This window comes from Cryptomeria japonica, chromosome 4 (assembly GCF_030272615.1).
Source record: "Cryptomeria japonica chromosome 4, Sugi_1.0, whole genome shotgun sequence".
Lineage (NCBI taxonomy): Eukaryota > Viridiplantae > Streptophyta > Pinopsida > Cupressales > Cupressaceae > Cryptomeria > Cryptomeria japonica.
Window position 1 is genome coordinate 354,109,251 of NC_081408.1, and position 18,732 is coordinate 354,127,982.

The window sequence follows — 18,732 nt, forward strand, 5'->3', positions numbered from 1 at the left end:
CGCAAAGATGGATTTAGTTGGTGATATGTGCCTTTTCAAGGTATAATGAGAATTCAACTATTTGAGAGTAGAGCACAAAAAGAGATAAAAAGAAGTAACAAATATAATTACACTTCATCGTGATCAATAAGGATAGAAATTTCATAAAAGATAAGACACACAAAAAAAGCATTGTGCAAGATAGCTAAGATAGAAGTCATTACTTATGAGAAGTAATTTTTAATCCATATTATCATGAACTAGCTCCATAAGGTTTATTTTTATGCTCTTTAAGTGGACTATGCTATGACCATACTCCTTAGAAAATTTATATGAACATGGCACAAGCCATACTCTTCTCCAATTTGAGCATTTGAATGGTAGTTGTTTTCACAAAAAATTATCCTCATAATCATCCTAATTATTCTATTAATTAAATAGGTATATTATCTATTTAATTGATTCATTACTATTTTCCTTTATTTAATTAATTCATTAAATCATTTCATTTATCTAAATCATTAAACTCCTTCTCTCATACATTCATTCCTATTTATCTCCATCTCTACCACCTCCTAAATTCGTTTCTTTTTTATATCCTTCCACCCCACAACAATTACATCAACCCAACAAATGTGGAATAAACAACACTTTACCTCTATCTTGCTCATTTATCCCACATCCTTCCTGACATTGGGATCACCCATGAGGATACCAATAAATACATTCATCCCCTCTCTTTTGAGTCTCTCTCTTTCTTCTTGAAACTTGGAGCTCGTAATGTTGTTTTGGAATCTTTTTGCATACTTAGTAATTTTATGAGTTCATAGCAATTTCATAGTCATTTTTCAATCATGTTGGTCAATCAACCATTTCCATTCTTCCCTAGCCTCTTGTGTATTGTGCAAATTTAAGAGCAAAATATTTATCTCACGGGATCTTGGTAGATAGGAAAACAAGGGAATCAAACGTCTCTTGAATGCACTTTTACATTTTTGTTTGTTTATTTTAATTTTATACATTTTAGAGGAAGCGTTCTCTTAGCACGATGTTGTATTTTCAATGCCATATTCAATAACCAATGCATTTTCTTGAAACTGTCTAATGCCTGTAATACCCTAAAATTGGTCATCTAAACCATGGGCCCCTAATCTCGACAACATCACCAAGGTCCTAACCAAAAGGCAATTAAATCAATCTTGAGCACATAATTAATTCTTTAATTATCAAATATCACATGGCAAAATCAATTACCCAATATTAATTAAATATTTATTTAATTAATTGAATCATTTCCAAGAATATCATTTTTTGATCAATTATCCCATTTTAATTTATTAAATATCTCTGCATATTTAATTAATTAATAAATTTGCCATTCAATCATGCAAAAAAAAAAGAATTAATTTGCTACAAAAAGAAGAATTTATTACAAAACAAAGAGTTGAATTGAAACAAAATCAAAAAAAAAAGAATTGAATTAAGAGAGAAATCAAACTTGAGATATTATTTCTTTTTCTAAATTTAGAACTTGAAATCAAAAAAGCAATTAATTGAATTATTAATTATTCTCTTAAATTGGAACTCAAAGCTTTTCAAAAAAGAAGTTCAGTTGCATTAAGAAGACTCTTTTCTTGATTAAATTGAAGAATTATCTATTTTTATCACAAATGCATGGAATTGATTTATTATTGTTTTCCAATGCAACTTGGACTTCTAATTTGAATGCATTTCAAATTAAACTATAATTGGAATCTATCTCAAGGTTAACTCAACCTGATTTCTCAATTATTTTCAATTAATCCTAAATTGAGCTTTTTTATCATCTCTCTGTAGTTCTCTATAAATTCATTCTTCAACTCTCATTCCAATTCACCTCGGAGATTTTTTAGAATACATCATTATTATACTGATTTTGCTCTGGAGTCATTGATTGGTCATTATTGCTTTTTTTTAGATTATCTTGCATCCATTTTACATTCATTATTGCTTGCATACATTGTTGCTTGAAGTGATTTTTTGCTTGAATTATTCATTTATCTTGCATCCATATAGCTTAATATCATATAGATTAAATCCTTCGTCTTGGTGTAGTCTAGTCACTGGTATTGCTTATAACAAACTGAGAGCAATCTTATACTCGCATCATTTAGAAGGAAATGGGTCGCTTTGCTATGGTTTATTTTTATTGATTATTGATTATTGATTACTAACCATGCATATAATGACTTAATTGAAGTGTTGTGCTTGCAACTACAGGTTCACTTTTTCACACACACATTTCTGGCGCCCACCGTGGGGCCGAAGACTACTTCTTTTTTGGCCTCCAAGACTAATTTTTTTTATTTTTGTTATTTTTCAGGTTTTTCGATTTTTCGGTTTTTCGTCTGTACATCTCGTACGACAATTCCCACAACTCGAATGCTAAACTGCAGGTGTCGCACGAATTTCCATATCCTATCGTACTAGCACATCTTCTGTCGTACGAGCAGACATCATCAGCAATCTGGTCTCGTACTATACTGCATCTTGTCTCATATGAGGCGAGACTCTGTCGTACGATTCTGTATTTTCTAGTAAAGGAGGCAAATTTCATATTTTTCATTTCTGATTGATTATTTTGACGATTGACCCTGACTTTTTATCTGTCTGTCTCAGAATTTTTCACAGCCTAACTAGTTTTTGCAAAACGCTTGTCGAAGAATATTGCTTGTCGCACAAAGACAATATGACTACTGATTCGTTGTCTTTGCAGGTTGCCTGAAGGAGAATCGACTAGACATTGTGTATTCTTTAAATTCATTTTTAGGAACCTAACTTGCTATCTGGTTAAAGAACAAATCTGTCTTTTTTGCTTTTAGAAGATTCTGAGAGGTAGGAGAGTATGCTCTTGTTTTTTTCTAGAAAATCAGAAATCTAGACCCTTGAAGATTTTTCTTTGTTTGAGATTTGTACATCTTTAGCAGGCCTACCCTCCCGAGGGGTTGAAAAACTCTTAAAGTCGTTACGGCCGATGTGAGGGGAACGACCTAAGTGGGAACAGCTAGATGCCAAGTACTCCAACCCACTATAAAATAAACGTGATTTGATGAAAATCAAGTCAACGGCAGTGCTCAGGAATAGCTCTCCTTCGTACCTTCGGGTATATTAAACCTTGGTTTTCAAGGCTGGGAGACCTCTTATTTGAGTTTATACCTTGACACGCCGAATGGACCCCTGACTAAATCCAATTAAATTTAGAAGCTACCCGGTTCACCTCTGAAAGGGAGATAATCTTTGTGCAAGAGAGATAGTAACTCTCCAAAGATACTTGTCATTTCGTGCCCCCATTAGCGTTTGGAGTCGGATAATACGGCATTGAGAATCCATTGCGTGAGACTCAGAAGTCATATTCTGATTAGCTATTGGGTGTGTACCTGAGTCTACAAGCAAAGGTTTTCTTTCCTCACCAAATTCCTTAGGGTTTGCATGTTGTGATTGGAGTCACTATAAATACTATTTGTTTTCTGTGTTTTTCATCCCTGAAACAAAACTTGGAATACCAAAATTGGAGAAGACAAGAAACAAACTCAGTGAGTCAAAACTCTATCTGTGTCAGAAACTAGTCCATCCTAAGTCAAAACTCTATCCATGTCAGAAACTAGTCCATCCTGAGTCAAAACTTTGTCCATGTCAGAAACTAGTCCATCTGAAGTCAAAACTCTGTCTGTGTCAGAAACTAGCCCATCTGAAGTCAAAACTCTGTCCGTGTTAGAAACTAGTCTATCCTGAGTCAAAACTCTATCCGTGTCAGAAATTAGTATATCCTGTTCAAAAATCAGTCCATCTCAGAATTTGTCATACTCAGTCGTTGATACTCAATAGTCAAAAAACTCAGATTTTTTTAGTCTCTGCCCTGTAAACAGTCGTACGAGTCTGATAAATTATCATGTTGCACCAGTCCTATGTCATATGAATCTACTCAATTGTCATGCTTTAGCTGATTCTATGTCGTACGAGTCTAAATCAGTCATCATCCTGCACTATATTCCATGTCATACGAGGCAGAATCAACCTCAATATTTAGTCATCCTGCACATGCCCATAAGTCGCACGATACAAGGCAGCAACTCATATGAAACAGAACTTCTATCATCCTATAACTGCTAAATTATCGTCTGGTTCAGAAAACCCAGTCGTACGAGTCTCTGGTTTTGTCAGACAGAACAATCAAACTTGCCAAAAACATAGTCTACCACGAAAATAATACTGGTTATCAAATTTTCCTAAGCATAACACAGATCAAGATAGTGTACCTTTGCCATTTTTTGTTGCACGATTTGGTTGATCACCCTTCAGCTAGTTCAATCAAACTACCTATCAAACTCAAGTCACTTAGATAACGTCTTACATAGGATATATCATTCCTGAATCAGACTGAATCTTAGTTACTATTTTAGAATCAACCCAGGTGAATGTCTTATATAGGATAGATTTTTCCTGAAACCAGACTAAATCTCAGTTGTTTCTCTCAAACAATACTTAAACCGAACAAACTAGTACTGAAATTGATCTTGACCTCTGCATCAAAAACAACTCTAGGTCACACTAATCCATAAAAATGCCTATTCAAACTAAGAGTTCTCGTAAGAAACAAACCAAAGGCAAAGGACAAACCTTCACTTATCAAGATAATCCATTCTATGTGAAGGATCCCCTCACTGACATGCCATCGTCATCAGGCGGACCAATTTTTGATGAACCAAAATCTCCCACTATACATGAGACAGAATAAAATGATGGAAACAAAAACAACCGTAATATTCCTAAAAATCATAATGATTCATCATCATCAAGTGAGATTGACGAAGCTACTGAACCTCCAGAAAAAGCAATCTGTGACTGTTAGAAAGACAAAGACTTTAGAAAAATGATGAAAACTATCATGACCCGAGAAAAGGAAGACTATTTCTTAGAACTAGCAAATCAAGGTGCCAAACTTCCTATTGGATATGATGTTTAGACACTTGTTACTAAAAGGGAAGACTCGCCTATAATCATGGTACACAAACAGTTAATAGCTTTGTGGACAGAGCTCACAGAGCTGAAGAATAAGGACAAGTCCCCGAAACAATATTCTCTGGAAGCAATATGTCCCTTCCCATTTGACAAGAATTTACACATACCTCCATTCCCTTCACGAGTGGAAATCCCAAAATTTGACAAATATGATGGTACCTCAGATCCTCAAGATCATGTGAGGGAATTTAGTGCTGCTTGTATGGAATTCATGCATGATCAAATGTACCTCGTGCGTCTCTTTCCAAGGAGTTTAGGGGGTCAAGCAATGGAATGGTTCTCAAGTCTACCCAAAGGAATAAAAACATTCGAAGAACTAATCCAACTATTTTTACAATAATACTCATATAGCATTCGACATCCTGTGACTATGATCGATCTTTGTAATACTCAATAGAATACAGGGGAACCTTTTCTTACTTTTCTCCAATGCTGGAGAAGGATGCTCTCTAGGTACCCGCGACCTATTCCAGACTCTAAGAAAATGGATATATTTGTCAATAACTTAGTCCCCGAACTGAAATATAGCGTATAAATGCAAGTACACCCATCATTTAACAAAATGGTAGATAATGCCATTCGAATGGAAGATGTGCTCATAAAGAAGGGGGATATCATACCTTGGAAAGAAACACAAACAGGATCTAGCTCTAAAGAGAAGAACAAGTATTGGAAATTTGCCAAAGACAACAACAAGAATGTTGTTAATGATGGAGTAGTAGACACTGTCAAAACCAACTCAAAATCCACAATATTCAACCTGGCTAGTGGTACACAAGCACTTAAAGCCACTAAGATTGCAGCAGAGAATCCGCCAAAGAAAACAAAGGAATGGTTCAAAGACAAGCATTGGCTTTCCAAACCTAAGCGTGATTTTACTCCTCTTGAAGAATCATATGAGTCTGCTTTCAAAACTTTGTTGGCAAACAACTTGATAACACTACCAGATAACTCTAGACCATATGATCCAGAAGTCGAACCAAGATGGTGGAGAGAAAATGAATACTGTGACTTCCATCGGAATAAAGGTCATAACATAAACAATTGCATGAAGTTAAAACATGAGATTCAGGATCTCATAGACGCTGGTAAAGTTGTTGTTGGGAATCATCCAACCAATGCTAATCATAAAGCATTTAAAGACCCTTTGTCTGCTTATGAACAAGGTGATTCCTCAAAGAACAAAGGAGGTGCCAAGGTAAATTATGCTTATGCCAGCCAGGACAACGTTATCAACATGATTGAACCTTCACACTCAAAATAATGCAATGTGATTATAGTTCAAGATAAACCAAATGAATCACGATATGCAAAAGTTCTGACCAGATCTCAAAAGAAAGTTACCCTCCAAGGAGCTAGTTCTTCCAAACCGGCTCAGGAAACACCAAATCCAACAGCCTTGCCAAATAAACAAAAGGAATCAACCTTGAACAAATTTAAAAGATTAACCTCATCATCATCCTTTGGATACAGCGTGGTTGAACAGTTGAAAAGGACAAATGCTCAAATTTCAAATTTTGAATTACTACAGCTCTCATCTACTCACAAGGAAATCCTAGACAAAGCATTGCTCACTACCAACGTTCCAAAAGATTTAGACATTGATCGGTTTTAGTCTATGGTGGGTCATCTGACTTCACCTCACTATTTGACCTTCTCTGAGGAAGATGACAATTCATTAAATCATCCACATAACCAGTCATTGCATATTGAAGCCATGATCCACAAACATAAAGTTAAACATGTTTTGATAGATGGAGGCGCGGGGTTGAATATCTGTACTTATCATCTACTTGCACAACTAGGATTCTCTGAAAATGTCATTGATCCAGGCAAGAAAATAACAATTAAAGCCTATAATGAAGAAGAAAGGACCTCCAAAGGTTTGGTATCATTACCAATCAGAGTGGGACCAGTAGAGAGAGATGTCCTTTTCCAGGTTCTCGATATTCCATTGTCATACAATATATTACTGGGCAGGCCATGGATTCATGAAATGAAGGCAGTACCGTCAACATATCACCAATGCTTAAAGTTTCTTTATAATGGAGCTGAAGTCAATATTCCTACTGATACAAATGTCATTTGTAATGCATTGACAAAAGGTGCAGATACTTTTGTGCCTCATAATAGGGAAGCCTCTCTAAATGAAGATCCAGAAACATTGATGAAAGACTTAGAAAAGAGATTGAAGATTACAGATACCGGCATGGATGGCTACAAGATAGAACCGGTACTATCATTAGTTTCTCTCCCTCCATCGCCAAAACAGTTGGGCAAGCCATCAGAGGCTATGAGAACACAAACTTCAGTTCTGAATATTATATATGATGGTCTCTTCATACAGTCTTCTACCTCCTTGGCGATGAAATAGAAGAGGATGTTGTGCTTAACTGGCTCTTTAAGGAAGATAGTCCAAATGAGGAAGTACGACATTGTGAGATTTCCTCAAACCAATATGGTCGTGGTTACAAAATGATTCAACGCATGGGGTACTCAGGTACTGGTCCTTTGGGCAAACAAAAAGAAGGTATTACTGAACCAATTCAGCTACAAACCAAATCCACAAATGATAAGGCTGGACTGGGATACAATCCTTAAAAGACATCAGAACAAGAACATGTTTCTAAATCTAAAGGCTTGAAAAAGATATCGCCTTTAACATTACATGAAGCAGACACTAAACAAACAAAAGAAGAGTGTAGAAAAGAGAAAGAGGAATCAACAGTCAAGAAAGAATAAATAGTCAGTGCTCAAGCTTCGGCGGTATCAGCTACAATAATACAAGAAGACGAGGTTCCTGAGGATATGAGAGATGAATTTGTGAGAATAGGAGAATTGTTTGCACCATTAAAAGCTCCAGTCACATATACTGATAGGAAACAAGTAGATGATTCGGGACTGATTCAAATAAGTATGAATGGGGTCCTGACTATCTTTCAGACACATCCGCTACAGAAACTCCAGAAGAATCTAGTGGTGTCATAGATGATACTCAAGAGCTAATGCGCATAAAACTAGAGAGGGAAATACAAGAAATTAGACAAAAGAGGCAAGCAAATTATGAACAAGCATTGAAAGAAGGAACAATACCAGAAAGCTTCTCATCTATGTATCCTTATCCTAAAATAGAACAAATCAGTTATAGCACTACACAGGAAGAGTTAGAAGTTGCAGAACAAGAACCAGTTATCAGTCCAGAAGAAGCTGAATGGAGTAGATGAAAAAAAGTCACAGAAATAATGAGATCATGTCAATAGGTGTGTCAGATACAAATGACAAATGAACTACAATATGAAGGAATTTGTAGCATTAAAGATGTTAGTATTGATACCATACATATGCTCACTAAATCACCTGAAAGAGACTTGGAAACTTCATCTGATAACCCTGATGATTCTGATGACTATGATCACAGTCATGTTCATGATGATACCCACTCATCCTTAGATTCTGAATCATCTGATACAAACAATGAAAAATTGTCTACTAGTCTTATTGTTGTTAAACCACGACATGACGTCTAGTCCGGCGTAGTAAACAACGTTACAAGTATATCTATTGGATTAGATCGATTAAATATTAACGTGAACTATAATAATCATGATCTGACTCTTCCTGGTCTCGAGACACTTATGCAAGGTATCATTCTGGAACTCGACTTTTCGATCCGTAGCTATGATAACAATACCGTGAACGCTCTTAAACCTATCCAAAATTTGTCCTTAATACATCCCAAATTGATTGACTATACTTTACAGAATCAACCCATGGATATACCTACTTTTGCCAATGACTATACATTATCCTATTATCTCAATGCAGTTGAACCTATTAACTCTTCCACTAGTGAATGGAGTGAAAATATGACTGAAGAGGATATCAAGTATCTTAGTCACAAAAACAAGAAAAATAAAAATAAAAGATCTGATGGTGAAAACCATATAGTGGCAGTGTCAGAATCTAAAAAAGAGAAAATAAAGGGCGTACCTAAAGGTGAAAACCTCTCTAAGGTGCTTGAAGGTGAGATACTTGGTATACTACCCAGTCATTTTCAAGAGTGGTCTTCCATATTGATCGAGCCAACTAAGCCAGTGAATATTGGGAATCAAGAGACACCACAAATTATTCACGTAGCTCAATCACTATCAGCAGAGGAATTGAAGGATTTCACTCAGCTATTCTTAGAGAAGAAAATAAATTTTGCATGGACGTACTCTGATATGCCAGGCTTAGATCCTGATCTCATTATGCACCATCTCTCAATCACACCAGGAGTAAAACTAGTTAAACAAAAACTTCGTAAGATGCACCCACGTGTCGCACTATTGGTCAAAGCTGAACTAGAGAAACTACTCAAAGATGGATTTATCAGAGCAATAGATTATGCTGAATGGATTTCCAACATAGTACCTATGTCGAAGGCAGATAAATCTATCAGAGTTTGTATAGATTTTAGAGATCTCAATAAAGCATGTCCAAAAGATGACTTTCCATTGCCAAATATTGATATGATAGTTGACATGACAGCTGGGTATGAGATGTACTCACTAATGGACGGATTTTCTGGCTACAATCAGATTAAAATCACTCCTGGAGATCAAGAAAAGACAGTTTTCACCTATGCATGGGGAACCTTTTGCTGGAATGTTATGCCATTTGGGTTAAAGAATGCAGGAGTGACCTATCAAAGAGCAGTTACAACTATCTTTCATGATATGATGCATAAGAATATGGAAGATTATGTTGATGACACCTTAGTGAAGACTATGAAAAGATCAACACATATTCAAGAGTTAGGTCCTATCCTTGACAGAATGGAAAAGTTCAAGCTTCGATTAAATCCAAAGAAGTGTGCATTCGGAGTGACATATGGTAAACTACTTGGCTACATCATTTCAAAGAAGGGCATTGAGGTTGATCCTGAGAAGGTCCAAGCTATAATGGAAATGCTGCCTCCAAAGAACATCAGTCAAATGAGAAGTCTACAAGACGTCTCCAATCCATTAGAAGATTCATTTCTCAACTAGCAGACAAGGCTCAACCTTTTACAAAAGTATTGAGAAAAGGAATAATATACAACTGGGATCAACAGTGTGAACAACATCTTCAGCAGATAAAAGAGTACCTGTCAAATCCACCGATCTTAATGCCACCTATTCAGGGTAAACCACTAATCTTATATATATCAGCAACTGATTCATCACTGGGGGAACTTCTGGCACAATAGGATGACAACAAAAAGGAAAGAGCTATTTATTACATCAACAGGACATTGGTGTCTTATGAAATGAGCTACAGTATAATAGAAAAAGCATGCTTGGCATTAGTCTTTGCATCACAGAAATTGAGGCACTATACGCTACCACATTCAGTCAAGTTGGTGGCCAAAATTGATCCACTCAAGTATCTTCTCAATAAAGCAACACTCATCGGACGATTGGCAAAGTGGGTAATGATCCTTACAGAGTTTGACATTGAATATGTGGAACGCAAAGCCATAAAAGGATAGGTAATTGCTGATCAACTTGCTGAAGCTCCACTTGAAGATACTCAACCACTACATATTGAGTTCCCAGATGAATCAATAATGCATCTTACTCAACAACCCTAGAAGATGTTCTTTGATGGGTCCTTTACTCAAAATGGTTCAGGTGCTGGCATATTATTCATTACTCCTCAGAAGTACTCCATCCCAAAATCTTACAAGATTTTATTCCCCTGCACAAACAATATTGCAGAATTTGAAGCTTTGGTGAATGGAATAAAACTAGCCATTGAATGGAAGGTTGCTGAATTACATATTTATGGAGATTCTCAGTCGATCATCAACCAAATCAATGATACATATCAGACTCGGGATGAGAAATTGATGCCTTACAAGAGGATGGTAGATGATTTCAAGAAGTATTTTGCTTTTGTATCATTCCAACAAATTCCTAGATCAGCGAGTAGAGCAACAGATGATATGGCTACCTTGGCATCTATACCTAAGCTACAGGAGTCCAATTTTCGCTTTGAATTCCTAGTGGAAGAGTTACGTTACCCCACTTATGATTCCCCTGAAACCCAAATAGTCTTTTCTATTATTGGACACGACTCATCTAGATACAGCCACATCTATTCCTATCTATGTGATCAAGTTATCCCTGAAAACCTTACTCGTAACGAGAAAAGAAACCTAACTCGAAATGCTTCGCGATATGTTATCGTAGCTAACGATTTATTTAGACGAGGTTTGGATGGTACTTTGCTTAGATGTCTAGAAACTGAAGAGTCTAAACGTGCATTATCGAAAGTTCATGAAGGTATTTGTGGATCTCATTCAAATGGTTTTACTTTAGCTCAGAAACTATTACGGGCTAGCTACTACTGGCCAGATATGGAAAAAGATGCCATAAAATTGGCTAAGACTTGTGAGAAATGTCAGCTTCATGGAAATCTCATACACGCCTCGGCGAGGGATCTCATACCATTCATTACACACTCACCTTTTCAGCAATGGGCCTTTGATCTCATTGGTTAGATATATCCTGCATCATCCAACGGACATAAATTCATCATAACGGCCACTGAGTATTTCACCAAGTGGGTAGAGGTGGTTCCGCTCATCAAAGCAACTGGTAAACAAGTCGCCTTATTCATCCTAAACTATATAATTTGCAAGTATGGGATACCTTCATCCATCGTGACTGATAATGGAGGATAGTTAAAGAATAAAGACCTAGATGAACTTTGTGAGAAATTCAAAATAAAGCAACACTGGTCATCAGTATATTACCCTCAAGGTAATGGACAAGCCGAGGCATCTAACAAAAACCTACTGACTATCTTGCATAGAACAGTGAACAAATCAAGGAAGGATTGGCATCTGCAGCTCAATCCTGCACTATGGGCTTACAGAACAAGTATCAGAACACCTATTGGGGCTACACCTTTCTCTTTGGTTTATGGGTCCGAAGCAGTATTACCTATTGAAGTAGAAATACAATCTCTAAGAGTTTCGTTGCAAGGTCTTGTTACTGATGAAGATCGTAGAATATCTAGATTGCAAGAACTTGAATTGCTGGATGAACGTCGGCAAGTGGCGTTTGATCATCTCAGAGTGTACCAAAAGAGAATGTCTAGAGGATATAACAAGAAGGTTAGACAAAGAGAATTTCAGGTTGGAGACCTAGTACTAAGAGAAAATCCAAAAAATCAACAGTTTCGAGACAACAAAGGGAAGTTTGAACCCAACTGGCTGGGTCCCTATATCATTACCGCAGTCTTCGGCTATGGTGCCTATCAGCTCTCAACATCGGAAGGAGAACAGCTCCAAGAACCGATTAACACCTTCCACCTAAAAAGATTCTTTACTTAGCATTCTCTGCTCCAGCAAACTATACAGCTTAAAAAGTCTTGAAAAAATCCTAAAAATTGGAAAAGTCTTGAAAAAAAATTTAAAAAATGGAAAAATCATAAAAAACAAAAAAAAAATGTAAAAGAGAAAATGCCCTAGTAAAAACCTGGTAAACAGGCACCTTGGTAAAAAAAAATTGATTCTCTACCAAGCAGGTGAAAACCTGGTAAACAGGTGCCTCTTGTACTCAAGCGCTCCATCTATCAACGCAACATTGGCATTTCCCGCTTTCATGCATCTTTGCTTTCATTTGTACATATTTTTTAGTCACTTTCGTGACACCCTGGTTTGTTGGAACCCACATGACTTGAAACTGATCAATGCCCTAGTCTAAGGAAAATCGACAGAGCACATTACATATCCTAACCATTGTAAACCAAGTCATTATTCCATCAGTGAAACCTGGTCGTCCACTCCGAGTCAGTCATCTGCCTCCTGACTACTACAGAGTTTTTTATCACTAAGTTAACAAGCAAAACAACATAACAAAAAACAATCACTAAACAGTTTGAGCTATGCATGAAAATTTTCTTTGTATGTTGTCTTTTATATTGGTTTTTGATTATTATCCCCCTGAGTAACTCGAGGAAGTCTGTATTGACTAAGAGGAGCAAGGATTGGGGGCATAATATTTTCTTTGTTTTCTGCTTGTAGGAATGATCCCGATGATCTGGAAACATATTAATTAGCTAGGTGTCTGTGATAAGAGCCTTCACATTAAGGTGAAATCGCCTCACATACCTCGACTCTGCTTATTTGTATGCTACAGGGAGGTCCATATCATTTCTTTGTCTGTTTTGAGAGAATTTCTTTATGATGCAATTCGGGTCCCTGTGAAATCTGCCAAGGATATGAAAAAAAAAAGGGTCATTGTGGACAAGATAATTAATATTGCACATTGAAAAAGAAAGGAACTCTAACCTGCTTGTTGTGTTCGTTATGCTCAATGATGAATCTTAAGCATTTTAAATCCAGTGACTAGGTTTAGGTTGCATTTCGCATATCATTTTGCATTTCATTTTGCATTTTGTGACTTTAGAGTGATTTTGGTGTAATAATAATGATCTCTTTATTTGTTGAATAAGAGTTGAAAGCTTCCTCATTTCTTCGCTAAGTGGTCTCTTCTTCATCATTTCTTCGATCAAGTACTTGTGTTTTGAGATGATTAGCTGCATACATAAACATCTTATATAGATTCATTCATTTCATTACTGCTCATTTTCATTCATTTATTTGCATATGAAAAGAAACAAAAACATAGACATCCATAATCATTTGCAATACATACATTCATGCTGAAACAGAAATGCATACATATAGAATAAAGCATATAGAAACATCTCATAACCAATTGACACAAGTACAATGAAGTCAAATCAGATCTCGTATATATATATATATATATATATCTCAAGTCTAAGAGTACAAAATGATGTCCAATGACATGTACAAACTCCTCTCGGAGCAAGAATCGTATAGGCTACAAAAATATGGGTGTATATGCAAAAAAATATCCCAGCTACAAAAAGAATCATCTAGCTGGCACCCTCTCCCTCATCGCCTGGTGGAGGAGGAGGAGCCTGATGCCCGAGATCCTATCAAGGTGCTCGTGCTCCCTCCGATCTGGCCATATACTGTGAATAAGGTTGCACCTGCTGTGCAATAGGAACTACAGCACTATACGCTGCTACGTAATAAGATGCTCTACTACTCTGGAGAAGGACCTCCTGTCATAGAGACTCTATCTCTGCTCTGGACTCTACTCTCAAGGCCGTAATCTGGCGATCATGCTCAATCCTCAACTTGGCCAGTTGTCGATCTCGCTCCACCAGCTGAGTCTGTGCCACTATCAACTGTGACTACAGCTCTGCAAGGCATGCTCTCATCGACCGACCCGTGTCAGCCCCCTGCTCTCTCGCAGGCTCTCCGCTGCCATCTCCACTACCATCTCCACCTGTGGCTCCACCTTGCTCCTCTCGCCGCTGACGAACCTGCCTCAGAGCTGCTCGCTCCTCCTCTCCCCCACCCACCCTCATGCCTACTCTACCAAGGGATCCACCCTCACCCCTCTGTTGTCCAATGTCGACTCGCACTCCACTTCTACTGGCACCAAGATCACCACCAGTCCGTCGTGGAGCATCTGGTCTCTGGCCCTATCCCTGTCTCTAGCCCTGTCCCTGTGCTGGTGCAGGGACATCCTCCTCAACACCATCAATGTGAGGAGCCTGCTCACTTGGATCTGTCAAACGTGGGAAAGGATGCTACTGAAAGTAATCTCTATACTTGGGCAATACCCCCGCATCTGCTATATCATCCAGGTAATCCCACCTCAGGCGGTGTAAACCTGTTAGCTCCTGCATAGCCAAGGCATACGATAGCCTAGGTGCCCAACCCTGCCTCTCCTCGTCAGCATACCTAGCATATGTTGTAAACTCCTGTGAGATCCCTTGAGGCCAGCCATACTGCCTCATCACTCGTGAAATGATGAATCGCTCCACAACAGTCTGCGATCTCCCAATCAGTGGGCTTGTGACAAACAGATCTATCCGCATTGCCCGCCAGTCATCCCACGGCTCTAACCCTCTATATGGTCGCCATACGACAGCTATCAAGTCATCGAGCTGTCATCTCTAGAAGTCTGTCTGGCCCAAATGGGGCTGCATGATATATCCAGCATATCTATAAATGATCAGTTGTCCTGGCTCCCTGCTATCTTTTTATCAAATTCGCAATCTTTCTTCGATTTGCGCTCAATTTCAAATCTCAATGTCAATTTCAACACTGAATCTCAATTTCAATTCTACGAATCAATTTTGCGATCAATTCCATCTTCAAAATTAATTTGCGCTTAAATGACTTATCATCGCTCAAAATTTCCTAAAATCAACGACCCTCGTTATCTTTCGATTTCGCTCCCGAGGGGGCATACTTGTGACCTTATGACTTCACATTCTTCAAAATGTCAAGAAATTTTTCAAATTTTCATCAAAAGTCGAGCAAAATCTTTTCAATTAAAAGAAAATCAATCCTTATTGCTAAGAGGCATCTCAGCTTCATCGCTTCACATCAAGTTGAGATCTCTCGATCATCTGAATCGAATCAATCGCTAGGGGCATATCAGTTTCATCGCTTCAAATCAAGCTGATATTTGTCTTCATCTGAATTAATCTCTTAACGTTAATCAGTTTCATCGCTTCAAATCAAGTTGATTATTCGTTTAAACTCAATCAAAAGTTTAAAGAGTTTCTTTGATCACTCTAAATCTAAGCAGGTGTTCAGTATTCATTTCTTGATCAAGCTGGACGGTTTATTCTTCGCTCATCGTGTCTTGATCAATCAAGTTCAAGATCGATTTTTTTTTTTTATCATCACTCACTACATCTAGGATCAATCAAGTTCTAGATTAGTAAGATTCGCTTCTTGATCAATCAAGTTCAAGTTCGGCTTTTTGTTTTCTATCATTCCTTAGTTCAATCAAGTTCGGGATCGGTATCACTTTAATCAAACCTCGTTTAGCTTTGTCGCTTCGAATCAAGCTAAACACCTTGCTTTCATCTAGTTCGTGATCAATCAAGTTTAGAACTGACATCTCCTAGACATCACACATTCTTTGAACCAACGCGCTGCTTGCACATTAATTCAAAGAGGGGCAAATGTAATACCCTAAAATTGGTCATCTAAACCATGGGCCCCTAATCTCGACAACATCACCAAGGTCCTAACCAAAAGGCAATTAAATCAATCTTGAGCACATAATTAATTCTTTAATTATCAAATATCACATGGCAAAATCAATTACCCAATATTAATTAAATATTTATTTAATTAATTGAATCATTTCCAAGAATATCATTTTTTGATCAATTATCCCATTTTAATTTATTAAATATCTCTACATATTTAATTAATTAATAAATTTGCCATTCAATCATGCAAAAAAAAAAGAATTAATTTGCTACAAAAAGAAGAATTTATTACAAAACAAAGAGTTGAATTGAAACAAAATCAAAAAAAAAAGAACTAAATTAAGAGAGAAATCAAACTTGAGATATTATTTCTTTTTCTAAATTTAGAACTTGAAATCAGAAAAGCAATTAATTGAATTATTAATTATTCTCTTAAATTGGAACTCAAAGCTTTTCAGAAAAGAAGTTCAGTTGCATTAAGAAGACTCTTTTCTTGATTAAATTGAAGAATTATCTATTTTTATCACAAATGCATGGAATTGATTTATTATTGTTTTCCAATGCAACTTGGACTTCTAATTTGAATGCATTTCAAATTAAACTATAATTGGAATCTATCTCAAGGTTAACTCAACCTGATTTCTCAATTATTTTCAATTAATCCTAAATTGAGCTTTTTCATCATCTCTCTGTAATTCTCTATAAATTCAGTCTTCAACTCTCATTCCAATTCACCTCGGAGATTTTTTAGAATACATCATTATTATACTGATTTTGCTCTGGAGTCATTGATTGATCATTATTGCTTTTTTTTAGATTATCTTGCATCCATTTTACATTCATTATTGCTTGCATACATTGTTGCTTGAAGTGATTTTTTGCTTGAATTATTCATTTATCTTGCATCCATATAGCTTAATATCATATAGATTAAATCCTTCGTCTTGGTGTAGTCTAGTCACTGGTATTGCTTATAACAAACTGAGAGCAATCTCATACTATCATCATTTAGAAGGCAATGGGTCGCTTTGCTATGGTTTATTTTTATTGATTATTGATTACTAACCATGCATATAATGACTTAATTGAAGTGTTGTGCTTGCAACTACAGGTTCACTTTTTCACACACACAACACCTTATCATATGTTGTGTAGTCAAAATGCACTTGCTTGAAAGTTTCTAAAGTAATTTCAAAAAATATTTGGTTAATAGTTAAGAAAAGAAAACCATTTCAACAAGTCTATTTTGTGCATTTCCTACAATCATTGTATGCCACGAGATTACATCACATTGAGGCGTTCGATCAAACAAATCCTTTTTGTACTGCATTGCTTGAAGGTTTCTGAAGATTTCGTTATCATTCTATCAAACACGTGGCTTATTTATACTTGCAGGTTTTACATTTTGTAAGATAGTTCAACATGCATTTTGTATGCTCCCATGCATTACAATCTGTCCAATTTGTGTATGCTACACATTCAACATTCTATCAAATGGTTCATGCCTGGTCTATCACATAGCTCCCCACAACTTCAATATTCAGCATTTATCACATAGTTCATGTGCTTTCTATATTTTGTTATGTGTGTTAGTATTGTTTAGTAGTGTTTTAGTGTTAGTGTTTTCTAGTTAGTGTGTTAGTTGTTTTGTTAGTATAGTTAGTGTGTGTGTTAGTTAGTATTTTGTTAGTTTGTGTTGGTTAGTGTAATTTGTTTTAGTGTGTTTAGTGTGGGTAGTTAGTTTTCAATTTGGTTTTTTATTTTGGGATTAATATTTGTGGACTAATAAGTTGTGCAGGTTATCTGCATATGTCAAAAGACTTGAAAATAAAACCAGTAACACATTGTGGATGCATATTTGGCATGGTTTTTGATTAATAACTCGCATTGTCATTTTATAAATGGCTAATGAACCTTGCTTGTATTAGATCAATCCATATTTCATTTGGTGCTTAAAAAGAACTCAAGTGTTTGATGTGTCTGGTGCATTTGCATATTCTATGTTTTTTATTAAGCAAAAATAGGTTTTGAGGGGACTCAAAACCCCTTACATCAAAGAGTTAAAGGTAAAGCATTAAAATATCATAAAATAACCTAGGTCTAAGAAACAAAACTGGTTGCAATCCATAAGCAATACAACCCAGCAGCCACAACAATCCATTCTATGTTATTAGATCCCAAGGTAGAACAAAAGTATCATCTACCCTTGCCTTCCAATAGATCTTGAGTGTAATAGAAATTGGTCTATATTCTTTTCTTTTTAGAGAGGCCTTCCTTGTGGGAAAAAGTACTCACCCAAGGGAATGACCTCAAGCAATACTTTCAATTTGTTGGGATTGGATGTCTCAACCTTGGAGTCCTAACATTGGTTATTTCATAATTGATTAATTCTAATTTGTTAATTTCCTAAGTTGGCATTCACTTTGTGGGTCCTCTTGGTGAGGTAGAATCCTACATGGAAATGATGAGATGGCATAATCCCTTTTTAGGAAATTGGTGTCCACTTGGAAGATTCTACATTTTGGAAAGGTGTTGTCATATATTTCCAATTTGGAGTGGAAATTGATTTGGCAATTTCTTATGTTGGCTAAAGAGTCTTGGCTTGTG